General features: G+C 40.0%; 1 pseudogene; it reads right to left on the bottom strand.

Moving 5' to 3' along the window:
• Positions 1–328: 328 nt before the first annotated feature.
• Positions 329–1,269, bottom strand: LOC101436363 (olfactory receptor 51V1-like; annotated as a pseudogene).
• Between the last annotated feature and the right edge of the window lie 11,553 nt (positions 1,270–12,822).

The following is a 12,822-nucleotide window of genomic DNA, read 5'->3' as shown; positions in this document are numbered from 1 at the left end:
CAGTTACAGAGTTATAAAACATAGCATCATCCTCAAAGGAACAAGGCATCTGGGATACAGTTTGGTGAACTACAACAGTTACAAAGAATTGTTTCTGGCTATCCTAAAAGTTTAATATACACCAAAGCTTTATTGCAATGTATCAGAGGGTATTAAGTGCTTAAAATAAAACTTATGGGCTAAAACGTATTTGTTAATTTATGGTTGGCTACAAACCTGTAAAGTATTGCAGAACAATTAATTATGACTTCCAGGAAACATTTATGTATTATACATTCCTCCTAGAACTACTACCTCCTAACCCCTAACATATATTAACCTCTAGTATTCAATTATTTTTCAGAGTGAACCACCTCTGGATCCTGCTATGGATCTGATGGGTCTTGACACTATAGATTATTGTGTTCATCAAAGCGGGGGAAAGGTGTAGATGTTGCCCATGAGGACATGTACTACAGGAGAGAGGTGTTTCCCAAAACGGTGCACCATAGTCAGACTAATGATTGGGATGTAGAGGATGAAGACTGTACAGATGTGGGAGACATAGCTCTGCAAGGATTTGAGTCGCTCCTCCTGAGATTCAGTAGCCAAGACTCAGTGCAGGATCAAGATATAGGAGATGAGGATGAGCACTGAATCCAAAAGCAGGATGCAGATCACCAGGGCTAAGGCGTAGAAGCTGTTAAATCGGATGTCAGAGCAGGCCAGCCGGAGGAGGTCCTGGTGCAGGCAGAAAGAGTGCGAGAGGATGTGGGGATGGTAGTAGAAGAACTTTAAGTGGATTATGGGAGGAATAATGACTATAAAGCTCCTTCCTAATATTCCCAGCCAAATTTTGATGATTCTGGTATTGGTGAGGATGGATGTGTATCTCAGAGGATTGCAGATTGCAGTAAATCGATCAAAGACCATGGTGAGGAGGACTCCAGACTCAATCCCTGACAGACCATGAACAAAGGCAGTTTGGGTTATGCAGGCATCCAGACCAATCTCCTGGCTGAGTCCCCACAGTATCGCCAGCACCATGTGAACTGTGGACAGCCCCATGCACAGGTCAGTGAGGGCCAGCATGGCCAGGAAGTAGAACATGGGCTTATGCTGGCTGGGCTCAGTCCAGATCACATGGAGGACCAGGCAGTTCCCTGACAGCACCATAGCATAGATACAGGAGAAAGGGATGGAGAGCCAAGGATATTGCTGTTCCAGGCCAGGGAAACCCGTGAGAAAGAAGGTAGAGTGATTGATTTTGGAATCAAGCAGAAGAGACATCAATCCATAAAGACAGAAACTTCTCAATGAAAATGCATGTACAAGCTGGTGAAGACTCATGCATCTCCTTCAGCCTTTGTGAAAAGTTGTAAGTAACAAGCAGCAACTCCAAAATCCATTAAATATGAGACCAGAGCTTATATTTTTTCAGAAGCTTTATTTTCTCTTAAAGGGATACTAAATTACTTATGCCTTCATATGACACCCCTAGTTATTAGACATCTAGCCCATCACAAAAATCAGTGCCCATATTGAAATTGCCACTATCACTTTCTCTTTTTTACTGTTTTGCTTTATGGGTATCAGAGAGGAGTTGTTTTTTGGATTGTGGAGGTGTAATAATCGGCCTTGGCATGCCAAGAAAAAAAAATGCATCAGGGCTTTTCTAATCAAACGCCTGCAGAAATAAAATAATTCTATGGGGCATAAAATTAATCTCTGGTTATTTTGTCAGATACTGGTCAATCCTTTGTAGGAGCCATTTCTTATCCATACTGCCATTCTCGCATCTATGTTTCAGTGACTTAATAAAGAACAATATCACTCACAGCAGAGATGAAGTTGTTAGTCTTTAAAATGGATCCTGTTCTTTCTTTTCGCACGGTCACATTAAGTCTCTAAGAAATGTAAGCTATATGTAGGTCCAAGAGGAAGTGTAGCTACTGGAGTAAATTCTGCATCCTTGGAGATGAAAAAGTGAGTGATGCAACATCTAGGGTCATTAAAACTTAGGGAGAATGAGGCGATGCCCTTGGGAAATATGTGAAGAGCTGACTTTTTATTCCACCTGGCTTTGGATATTTTTACAGGTTTAAGTTTTTAGAAATGGTTCTTTCACCAAGGGATATGTGGAAAAAGAGCACTGGACAGAAAAAGCCAGAAACCTTTTGTATTTTACTTCTTACCCAGGTGACTTTCACTTTTTCTTTGAAGGGCTGTAAATATATTCTTTAGAAAGCAAGTTAATTTATTTTTTTAATTGTAGTAGCTTGTATACATCTGACAACTTCCGATTTTAATCACTTTTAGGTGTACCATTTATTAATATTAATTATAGATTTTTAATGTAATACTTCATTTCCCTTTATTTCAGTACTGGTTGTCCCTCCTATTTTACAACCCCATGGCATAAATATTCAAAATAATTCATGCACTGACAAAAATAGAATATTGTTTACAAGTCACAGTTTTATAGTTTTATAATCCTTATATGTTGCTAGAAATCTGGGCCTCTATTTTCTCTAACAATCATATCAGTGAGAATATTTTTCACAATTACTCTGTGGTAAAAATTCTGGCATTCTTTGTTTTAATTTTCAGAATTGAAGTATTTGTTTTCTCTAATTATTTGTTAGAATTCTTTTAGGATCATATCTTATATTTTGATAGGCGGAGAGTATAGAGATAACGTGCTGTAAACTTAGACTTTCTGGACTGTGAAGCCTTTTCAAATGCTTATGAGTACTGTACCCTTGGACAAGGTACTTAACTTCCATTTGTTTCAGTTTTCTCACCTAAAAATAGGGATAATAAAAAACAATATTTCATTAATAAGATTTCCTGACAAATAATTATATGAATAAAACATTTATAATAGTGAAAGATACAATACAAACACTCAAGGAAGCTAGTTTTTTTTTTCCAAGATAGAAAACTCAGGTCTAGAGCTGCACTATTTAATGCAGTAAACATGAACCAAAGATGGCGAATGAGTACTTAAAATTTGTTAAGTACAAAATTCAGATGTAAGCATAAAACATATACTGGATCAAAGACTTAGAATGAAATTAAAAATTTGAACTATATCTTTAATAGTTTTTATATTGGGTACATGTTGACATGAAAATAATTTAAATAAATTGGATTAAATAAAATATATAATGAAAATAATTCCACTGGTATATTTTTAATTTTTTAATGTACTTAGTATTTAAAATTATATTGGGAGGAGGCAAGATGGTCGCTGAGTGAACTTGCCTTTGTGGTAGGTCCTGGGAGGAGACAGTTGGGTGCGGCTACAGGCTCTCCAAGGCCGGGCTTTTTTGGGATTTTTGCAGGGCAGAAGTGCCTGGACATCGATTGGGTGGAAAGGTAACGGAGAGGATTGGTCTAGTAGATATAATTTGGGTTCTATTGCCCGCAGGTGAGACCCGCCCACAGGCTCCTCCCTATTGGGGGTGGGGGAAACCGCGGTCCAGCCCGGCGGCACCGCTTTTAGACGGCTCTGAGCTGTTAAGGAGAATGTTCGCGAGTTCTGGGTGAGCTGTGGACGGGTTGATGCGACGGGTCGCCTTTGCAGAGCGATTTGGGAAGATAGACGGTGTTTTGTTGTGAAGCGGGAGAAACTTGTGATTGCGAACATAAACAATAGAGCTTCCGCCTGAAGCCCCGCCCCCAAAAGCCTGGCAGCCGGTCTCCGACCCAAATAGGCTGTAGGCAATAAAGAGACATAATCAGAAAGTTGTTTTAGGCTGCGGCAAGGGAGGGGGACACGTCTGGAAGCCGATTAGGGAATATTTTGCGAAGCTTGGGAAATCTGGTTTTCGAATCTGTTTTTGGCGTCACAGGCCGGGCTTCAGATCTGTACTAGCAAAGTGGCTGCGGTGTAGAGGCGCCCTCTAGTGGCAGTGGTTTGGAATCACAGGATGGGAGCTGTCCAAAAGTTGAAGTGAGATCTACTAATGAGCCCAGCTAAGTAAATGAATTGCAGGGTTCAGTCATAATATAGAGTTTGCGGATCTGACTTCCCCCTTAAGGCTGGCACCCAGCTGTGGGGATCCCTGAGGGCTGTGTTACACTGCGGGGCTCCCAGGCTTCCTGTAGATCAGATTGGAGGTTGCCAGGTCTGAATTCCCTAAAATCTGGTGGCCCACACCACAGAGACTCCCATCTCTTGAGACCTCAATATCTCAGACTTTCCATCCCTGAATCCATCAGAGGTCCATCTGAGGTCCTTAAATGCCCTAGCCTTCAACGTTGGCGTTCTTTCTTTATTGTTTCATTTTGTTTTGTTTTTATTTTCATTTTGAATTATTCTTTACTTTTTTCAATTTCCTGATTGCTATCACCACATTATCCCCTAGTCTTCTCTCACAGCGTATCCCCCAAAGTCTTTCTTTTACTCAGTTATTTAAGGCTTTTTTTCATGGTAGGTGCTGTGTAGTGGGTGTTTTAATTCTGGGTCGTGCATATCTGTTTTTTTTTTTTCTTTCCCCTACCTGTTCCCCACCCTTTGCCCATCTCCTTTTACTTTCTTCCTCTCGTCCCTTCCCCCCACTTTCTTTTTTTTTTCTTTCTTTTTTTCTGTTGTCTCTCTCCCTCTTGTCCCTCATATTCTACTTAGTTTATTTTAACTCAATTATACAATAGGTGCGGCAGGAAACACCTCACATTCGCTGGGTTTTCTCATCCTGAACTGCCTCATTTCTGTGTGAACTGATTTAGGCTACCTACACTATCCTCTTTCCCCTACATCTTGATATCCGCCACCATCTACTGGCTCTCCTATATTCCACCTCCCACCTCCCTTTCTTCGATCCATGAAGGGTCTAAGTCTTAATTTCTAATACCTATGTTTTGTTTTCTGTCTGTTATCCACTCTTGAAACTATTACCTTTTTTTTTCTCTTTCCCTCTCTCATGAAATCAATAGCTTTTTTGCTCATACCATATTCCTCCCATATTCAATCATCTACCTCATAATAGGTACTCTAACTACTGCTATAACTCTACACAATTTACATGAATCTAACCTCCATCCTCCCAGATCTCATATTCTTGCTTTGTTAACATATATCACCAATACTACTTTACACTTTTCCCTTGCTTACACAATTGCCATCCTGCAACACCAATACTTTCCTTTAAAGTGAACTTAACCAACAACAAGAAACTAGAATAAAGAGAAAAAAGTGACAAAGAAAAGCTATAACACCTATGCAAAAATAACAGCTAATTAACCTCCAAGAGCAGACAAAGAAGCTAAGGAACTGATTAAATCTGTCAAGATAAAGAGATGACCAGAAAGCAACAAAAATCTACAAACCAAACCAGTAATCAGGAAAACATGGCTGAATCCAATCAACAAACCAATAATCACGAAGGGGAGCAAAACTTGGCACAAGCAATGAAAGATCTCAGAACATTTATCACCAACAAATTTGACGAAGTAATGAAAGAGGTTAACAACATGAAGACATCACTTGGAGGGGAAATTGCAGACATACGCAAAAACATAACAGATATGATGGGAATGAACACCACAGTTCAAGAAATCAAAAATACACTTGCAGCAAATATCAGCAGACTAGAAGAGACAGAGCAGAGAATTAGTGATGTGGAAGACAGTACATCAGAAATCAAACAGATAGTAGAAAGGGTCAATAAGAAGATAGAAAAAATCCAAGTAGGACTTAGGGACCTGAATGGCAATGCAAAACGCTCAAACATACGTATTGTAGGCATTCCAGAAGGTGAAGAGAAGGGAAAGGGGTCAGAAGGAGTGTTGCAGGAAATAATGGCTGAAAACTTCCCAAATCTACTGAAAGAGACAGATGTACATATTCAAGAAGCACAGCGTACTCCACTAGTCATAAACCCCAACAGGCCCACCCTAAGACATATACTTGTCAAATTATCCAATGCTCAAGACAAAGAGAAAATCCTAAAAGCAGCAAGAGAAAAGAAAACCATCACATACAAGGGAAGCTCAATTAGATTAAGTGCTGATTTCTCATCTGAAACCATGGAGGCAAGAAGGCAGTGGTATGATATAGTCAAGGTACTAAAGGAAAAAAATTTCCAACCAAGAATACTCTATCCAGCTAAACTAGCATTCAAACATGATGGAGAGTTCAAAATATTCGCAGACAAACAGAAACTGAAAGAGTATACCAACAAGAAACCTCCCCTTCAAGAAATTCTAAAGGGAGTTCTGCAGGAAGAAAGGAAAAAACAGGAAAGGCAGAGTTAGAGGAGAGTATAAGACCAACAACAACAAAAATATATATATACAAACAAAATATGACAAACACAAATCCAATCAAAATATGGCTAACACAAATAATTCCTTGATAGTAATAACACTGAATGTCAACGGATTAATCTCACCTATCAAAAGATTCAGACTGGGACATTGGATAAGGAAATATGACCCATCCGTATGCTGTCTACAAGAGACACATCTTAGACCCACAGACGCATGGAGATTGAAAGTGAATGGCTGGAAAACAATCATACAAGCTAACAATAACCAAAAAAAGGCAGGAGTAACTATATTAATATCAGACAAAATAGACTTTAAATGTGAAACAATTGTGAGAGACAAAGAAGGATACTACATTTTAGTGAAAGGGAAAATCTGTCAAGAAGATCGAACAATCATAAATATTTATGCCCGTAACAAGGGTGCCTCTAAATATGTCAGGCAAACGCTGGAAAAACTAAGTGAAAGAATAGATACATCTACAATTATAGTGGGGGATTTTAATACACCACTATCAACTCTGGACAGAACATCTCAAAAGAGAATCACCAAAGAAACAAAACATCTGAACAGTATATTAGAGGAGCTGGATCTAATAGACATATATAGATCGCTACACCCAAAAACAGCAGGATATACATTTTTCTCAAGCGCACATGGATCAATCTCCAAGATAGATTATATGCTGTGCCACAAAGAAAGGCTGAACGAATTCAGAAAGATTGAAATCATACAAAACATTATCTCTGACCACAGTGGAGTCAAGCTGGAGATTTGCAAGGGACAGAAGCCCAGATTTCACACCACGATTTGGAAATTAAACAGCACACTCTTAGAAAAACAGTGGGTCAAAGAGGAAATCTCAAAAGAAATCAATGACTACCTTGAAACAAATGATAATGATAACACAACATACCAAAATTTATGGGATGCAGCAAAAGCAGTACTGAGAGGGAAGTTTATAGCCATAAAGTCATATATCAAAAAAGAAGAACGAGCAAAAATTGAAGAACTAACTGCACATTTGAAGGAATTAGAAAAACAACAACAAAGTAACCCAACAGGAAGAAGAAGGAAGGAAATAACAAAGATAAGAGCAGGACTAAATGAAATAGAAAATAAGAAGGCACTTGAACAGATAAACAAGACCAAGAGCTGGTTTTTTGAGAAGATTAACAAAATTGACAAACCTTTAGCGACACTAACAAAGAAAAAAAGAGAGAAGATGCAAATACACAAAATAAGAAATGAGAAAGGCGATATCACCACTGACCCCACAGAAATAAAGACTATCATAAGAGGATATTTTGAAAAACTATATTCCAACAAAAATGACAATCTAGAGGAAATGGACAAATTCCTAGAGACACATAAGCAGCCCATATTGACAAAAGAAGAAATTGATGATCTTAACAAACCAATCACAAGCAGAGAGATAGAATCAGTTATTAAAAATCTCCCAACTAAGAAGAGCCCAGGGCCAGATGGCTTCACAGGTGAATTCTACAAAACATTCCGGAAAGAACTGACACCAATCCTGCTGAAACTATTCCAAAAAATCGAAACAAAAAGAACATTACCCAACTCCTTCTATGATGCCAACATTACCCTAGTACCAAAGCCCAACAAAGACATCACAGGAAAGGAAAATTACAGACCAATTTCTCTAATGAACCTAGATGCAAAAATACTTAACAAAACACTTGCTAATCGTATTCAACAACACATTAAACGAATTATACACCATGACCAAGTGGGATTCATCCCAGGTATGCAAGGATGGTTCAACATAAGAAAATCAATCAACGTAATACACCATATAAACAGATTGAAGGAAAAAAATCACATGATTATATCTATTGATGCAGAAAAAGCATTTGACAAAATACAGCACCCTTTCTTGATAAAAACACTCCAAAAGATTGGAATACAAGGAAATTTTTTGAACATGATAAAGAGTATATATGAAAAACCTAAAGCCAATATTGTGTACAATGGAGAAATTCTAGACTCCTTCCCTCTAAACTCAGGAACAAGACAAGGATGCCCACTGTCTCCACTCCTATTTAACATTGTCTTAGAAGTACTTGCTCGAGCACTGAGGCAAGAGCCAGAAATAAAAGGCATTCAAATTGGAAAGGAAGAAGTCAAAATGTCATTATTTGCAGATGACATGATCCTATACATAGAAAACACTGAGAGATCTACAACAAAGATTCTAGAACTCATAAATGAGTTTAGTAAAGTTGCAGGTTATAAGATCAATGCGCAAAAATCAGTAGCATTTCTGTACACCAATAATGAGCAAGATCAGGAGGAATTCAAGAAACAAATACCATTCACAATAGTAAATAAAAAAATCAAATACTTAGGAATAAATTTAACTAAAGAAGTAAAGAACTTATACACCGAGAACTATACAAGATTGTTCAAGGAAATCAAAGAAGACCTAAATAAATGGAAGACTATTCCTTGTTCATGGATAGGAAGACTGAACATTATTAAGATGTCTATCCTACCGAAACTGATCTACACATTCAATGCAATCCCAATAAAAATCAACACAGCCTTCTTTAAGGAACTAGAAAAACTAACTATGAAATTTATTTGGAAAGGAAAGAGACCCCGAATAGCCAAAGACATACTGAAAAAGAAAAACGAAATTGGAGGAATCACACTACCTGACTTCAAAACATACTACAAAGCTACGGTGGTGAAAACAGCATGGTATTGGCATAAGGAGAGACACATAGACCAATGGAATCGAATTAAAAGTTCTGATATAGAACCTCACATATATAGCCACATAATATTCGATAAAGCCACCAAAACCTCTCAACTGGGAGAGAGTGGCCTATTCAACAAATGGTGTCTGGAGAACTGGATAGCCATATGTAGAAGAATGAAAGAGGATTACCATCTCACACCTTATACAAAGATCAACTCAAGATGGATCAAAGACCTAAATATAAGAGCCAAGACCATAAAAACCTTAGAAAGCAGTGTAGGGAAACATCTACAGGACCTTGTAATAGGTAATGGATTTATGAATATCTCACCAAAAGCACGAGCAGCAAAAGAACTAATAGATAAATGGGACTTCCTCAAAATTAAAGCCTTTTGCACCTCAAAGGAGTTTGTTAAGAAAGTAAAAAGGAGCCCACACAGTGGGAGAAAATATTTGGCAACCATATATCTGATAAGAAACTTATAACTTGCATATATAAAGAACTCCTATATCTTGAAAATAAAAAGATAAACAACCCATTTAAAAAATGGGAAAAAGACTTAAACAGACACTTCTCCAAAGAAGAAATACAAATGGCAAAAAAGCACATGAAAAAATGTTCCAAATCTCTAGCTACCAGGGAAATGCAAATCAAAACCACAATGAGATACCATCTTACACCCATAAGATTGGCAGCTATGAAAAAAACAGAAGAATACAAGTGCTGGAGAGGATGTGAAGAAAGGGGAACACTCATCCACTGCTGGTGGGAATGCAGAAGGATCCAACCATTCTGGAGGACAGTATGGCGGTTTCTCAAAAAACTAGCCATAGATTTGCCATATGACCCAGCAATACCACTGCTGGGTATATACCCAGCAGAACTGAAAACAAGGACGCAAACCGATATATGTACACCAATGTTTATAGCAGCATTGTTCACTATCGCCAAAAGTTGGAATCAACCCAAATGCCCATCAACAGATGAGTGGATCAATAAAATGTGGTATATACACACAATGGAATAGTACTCGGCTGTAAGAACAAACACACTACAAACACATGTGATAACATGGATGAATCTTGAGAACCTTATGTTGAGTGAAGCAACCCAGATATTAAAGGACAAATACTACATGACCTCAATGATTTGAAATAACCAAGCTGCCCTAGATAGCAAGAGACTGAACGATAGGCTTACAGGAAATCGGAAGGTGGAGGAAGGATGTGAGCCGATGTCTGCAGGGGTGGAATTTAAGACGAGATGGTGGTAAGTATGAACACAAAGAAGAGATAAAAGGGGGGCAGGGGTTGCCTTTGGTGGGGGCTTTGCGGGTGTGAGGGAGGCTGGGGATGGGCGGATGGGTAACATTGCCCAAAAGTGGGGGGAGTGAGGGGTAGCATACGAACACAGGAGAGGGTCAGGTGTTGGTGGAGAGTAAAATGCCGAGAAAATCATAACAAAATATAATACAGAGGGTTACCTGCTTAGAACGCTTGGAGGGGAGGGTCTGATGCAGGACGGGCTCCTGGGGAATGTCTAAATGCTCATTCTGCCAGAGTGGGTGACACCATGGGGTAGAAACCCAAGTAGTGAGAGTGGGGATGGACCCATATCCTGGGGAGGACTAATGCCATCAAATAGAGGGAACTGTATTCCTTGAAAGAAAGGGTGGCTCCCAGGGCATTGGGGCAGTTGAGCAAGTTAGACCCTGAACACTATTCCATCTATATCTGGAAGTGGCTCCTCGGGAAACGGAGGTTGGCTGTCCCTGTGGGCACCAAGGTGGAAGGGAAAATGGACGTTAAATGTGTGTAACCCAGGTAAATGGGGGGTAAGAGAGGAGTTTCGTGAGAGTACACAAGGATGGATATAAAACATGTAATATTACAGCATAACATATAGGGGATGACAGACTGATAATGTAAACCATAATGTAAAACATAGGATAACTAAGAATGTAAAAAACTGTGTATTCTAAAGTATGCACCACAATGTAAGCACAAATGTCACCTTGTTTGAAAGCTATTGTCTCAGACTCTGTATATTACGTTAAGTAAATATGATGTGAATAGGGTGTAAGAGTATTGCTGTGGAAGGGAAAGGTTTTGTGGTGGATGTATGGGAGTGCTGTATACTATATATATGCATTGCTGTGGTCTAGGGGTCCTGTGAAGAGAAGCTCAATAATTAGGGGGGAGGGGGGAAAGATAGGATGTAGAATTTTTTCCAAGTCAACACGTATTCTTTATATAACCTTTAAACCCATCGCTATATGCCATTTCCTAGTAAGGGGCCCTGACATTATATTGGGCTTCAAATTTCAGGGAGTTCTGAATCACAGAGTGGTTCAAAAAAGGCAATGGAGGAATACTGGTATGGGATACCATTGACAGGGGATATATGGCTGACAGGGAGCTGTACAGAACATATGTCCAGGGTGCATGGCAATGTTTGGATATACTCATAGTGGCAACAATTAAAAACCACAGCAGGGGGGGTACTGGGTTCCTGGCCAGTGGTGCTCTGTCATGGTCCCTAGGGGAGCAGCGGCAGTCTCCCAGGTGCAGCGGCGGGGACCAGGAGGGAGTGAGGGTTCAACAGTGAGCCCCTAACGCTAATGACTATGCTTGTGAGCTGATAAGCCTAAAACAAGAACAAGGCCTAGAGCAGCATTGTGCCTGGGAATTTCCTCCTGTCAGCCTTCATGTTACTCAAATGTGGCCAGTCTCGAAGACAAACTCAGCATGTAAATTCAATGCCTTCCCCCCAGCGTGGGACATGACACCCGGGGATGAACCTCTTGCACTGAGGGACCACTATCAACTACCAACTGATGATGCAACTGGAAAATGACCTCATACGGAAGGTTCAAAGCGGATCAGCGGAATATCCCTGTCTACATAAAATAACATGACTTTAAAATGCTGTTTGACCTAATGTAAGGGGGAAATGGAAAGGAGAAATGAGTTTATATGGCTACGAGTTTCTAAAAAAGAGTCTGGAGGCTGTCAGAAGGATTACCCTTATGCACAACTGAGCAGAGTCTGAGAGACAGATAAAGCAGATACAACCCCAGATATCGGTTCCTTCAAGGGCTAAAGAGACCAATGGGAGTTATGGTCATGGCCGATGGGGTTAACTACCAGGTCAGATGGCCCCTCTTTGGAACTGGTGTTTATGTGTGATGAATCTGGACTCAGATGGGATCTCTCTTCATAAGACTTTCATGCTAATGTGCTGGAGGTGCAGTTAGTGTCGGGGTTTAAGATATATTTAGGGGATTTGAATCTCTGGACTGACAATGTGATAGCCAGGTCCTGAGCCTCAACAGACTCCAGCACTACAATCTGACTTATTGGGCTCACCACACTCAGCTAAGATGGAGTTGAAGAAGGACAACCACCACACCATGGAGCCTAGAGTGATTACAACTGAAAGTGGAAGGATTGCATCCACTTGACATAGAGGTGCAATGGACACAACCAATCCAATGTCCACATAGAAAAGGTGGCATTGGGTTGAGAAAAGTGGACATGATGGCTGATGGGTATGGGGAAAGGCAGGAAGAGATGAGAGGTGGAGGCATCTTTGGGACATGGAGCTGCCCTGGATGGTGCTTCAGGGGCAATCACTGGACATTGTAAATCCTCACAGGGCCCACTGGATGAAATGGGGGAGAGTGTGGGCCATGGTGTGGACCGTTGACCATGGGGTGCGGGGGTGTACTTGCCAAATGCAATGGATGTGTCATGATGATGGGAGGGAGTGTTGCTGGGGCGGGGGGGGAGGTGGAGTGGGGGTGGTAGGGTTCAGTAGGACCTCATATATATATATATTT

The sequence above is a fragment of the Dasypus novemcinctus genome, chromosome 10 (genome assembly GCF_030445035.2).
Source record: "Dasypus novemcinctus isolate mDasNov1 chromosome 10, mDasNov1.1.hap2, whole genome shotgun sequence".
Classification (NCBI taxonomy): domain Eukaryota; kingdom Metazoa; phylum Chordata; class Mammalia; order Cingulata; family Dasypodidae; genus Dasypus; species Dasypus novemcinctus.
Note: the sequence above shows the minus strand (reverse complement) of the source record. Positions and strands in the feature narration are given on the sequence as shown.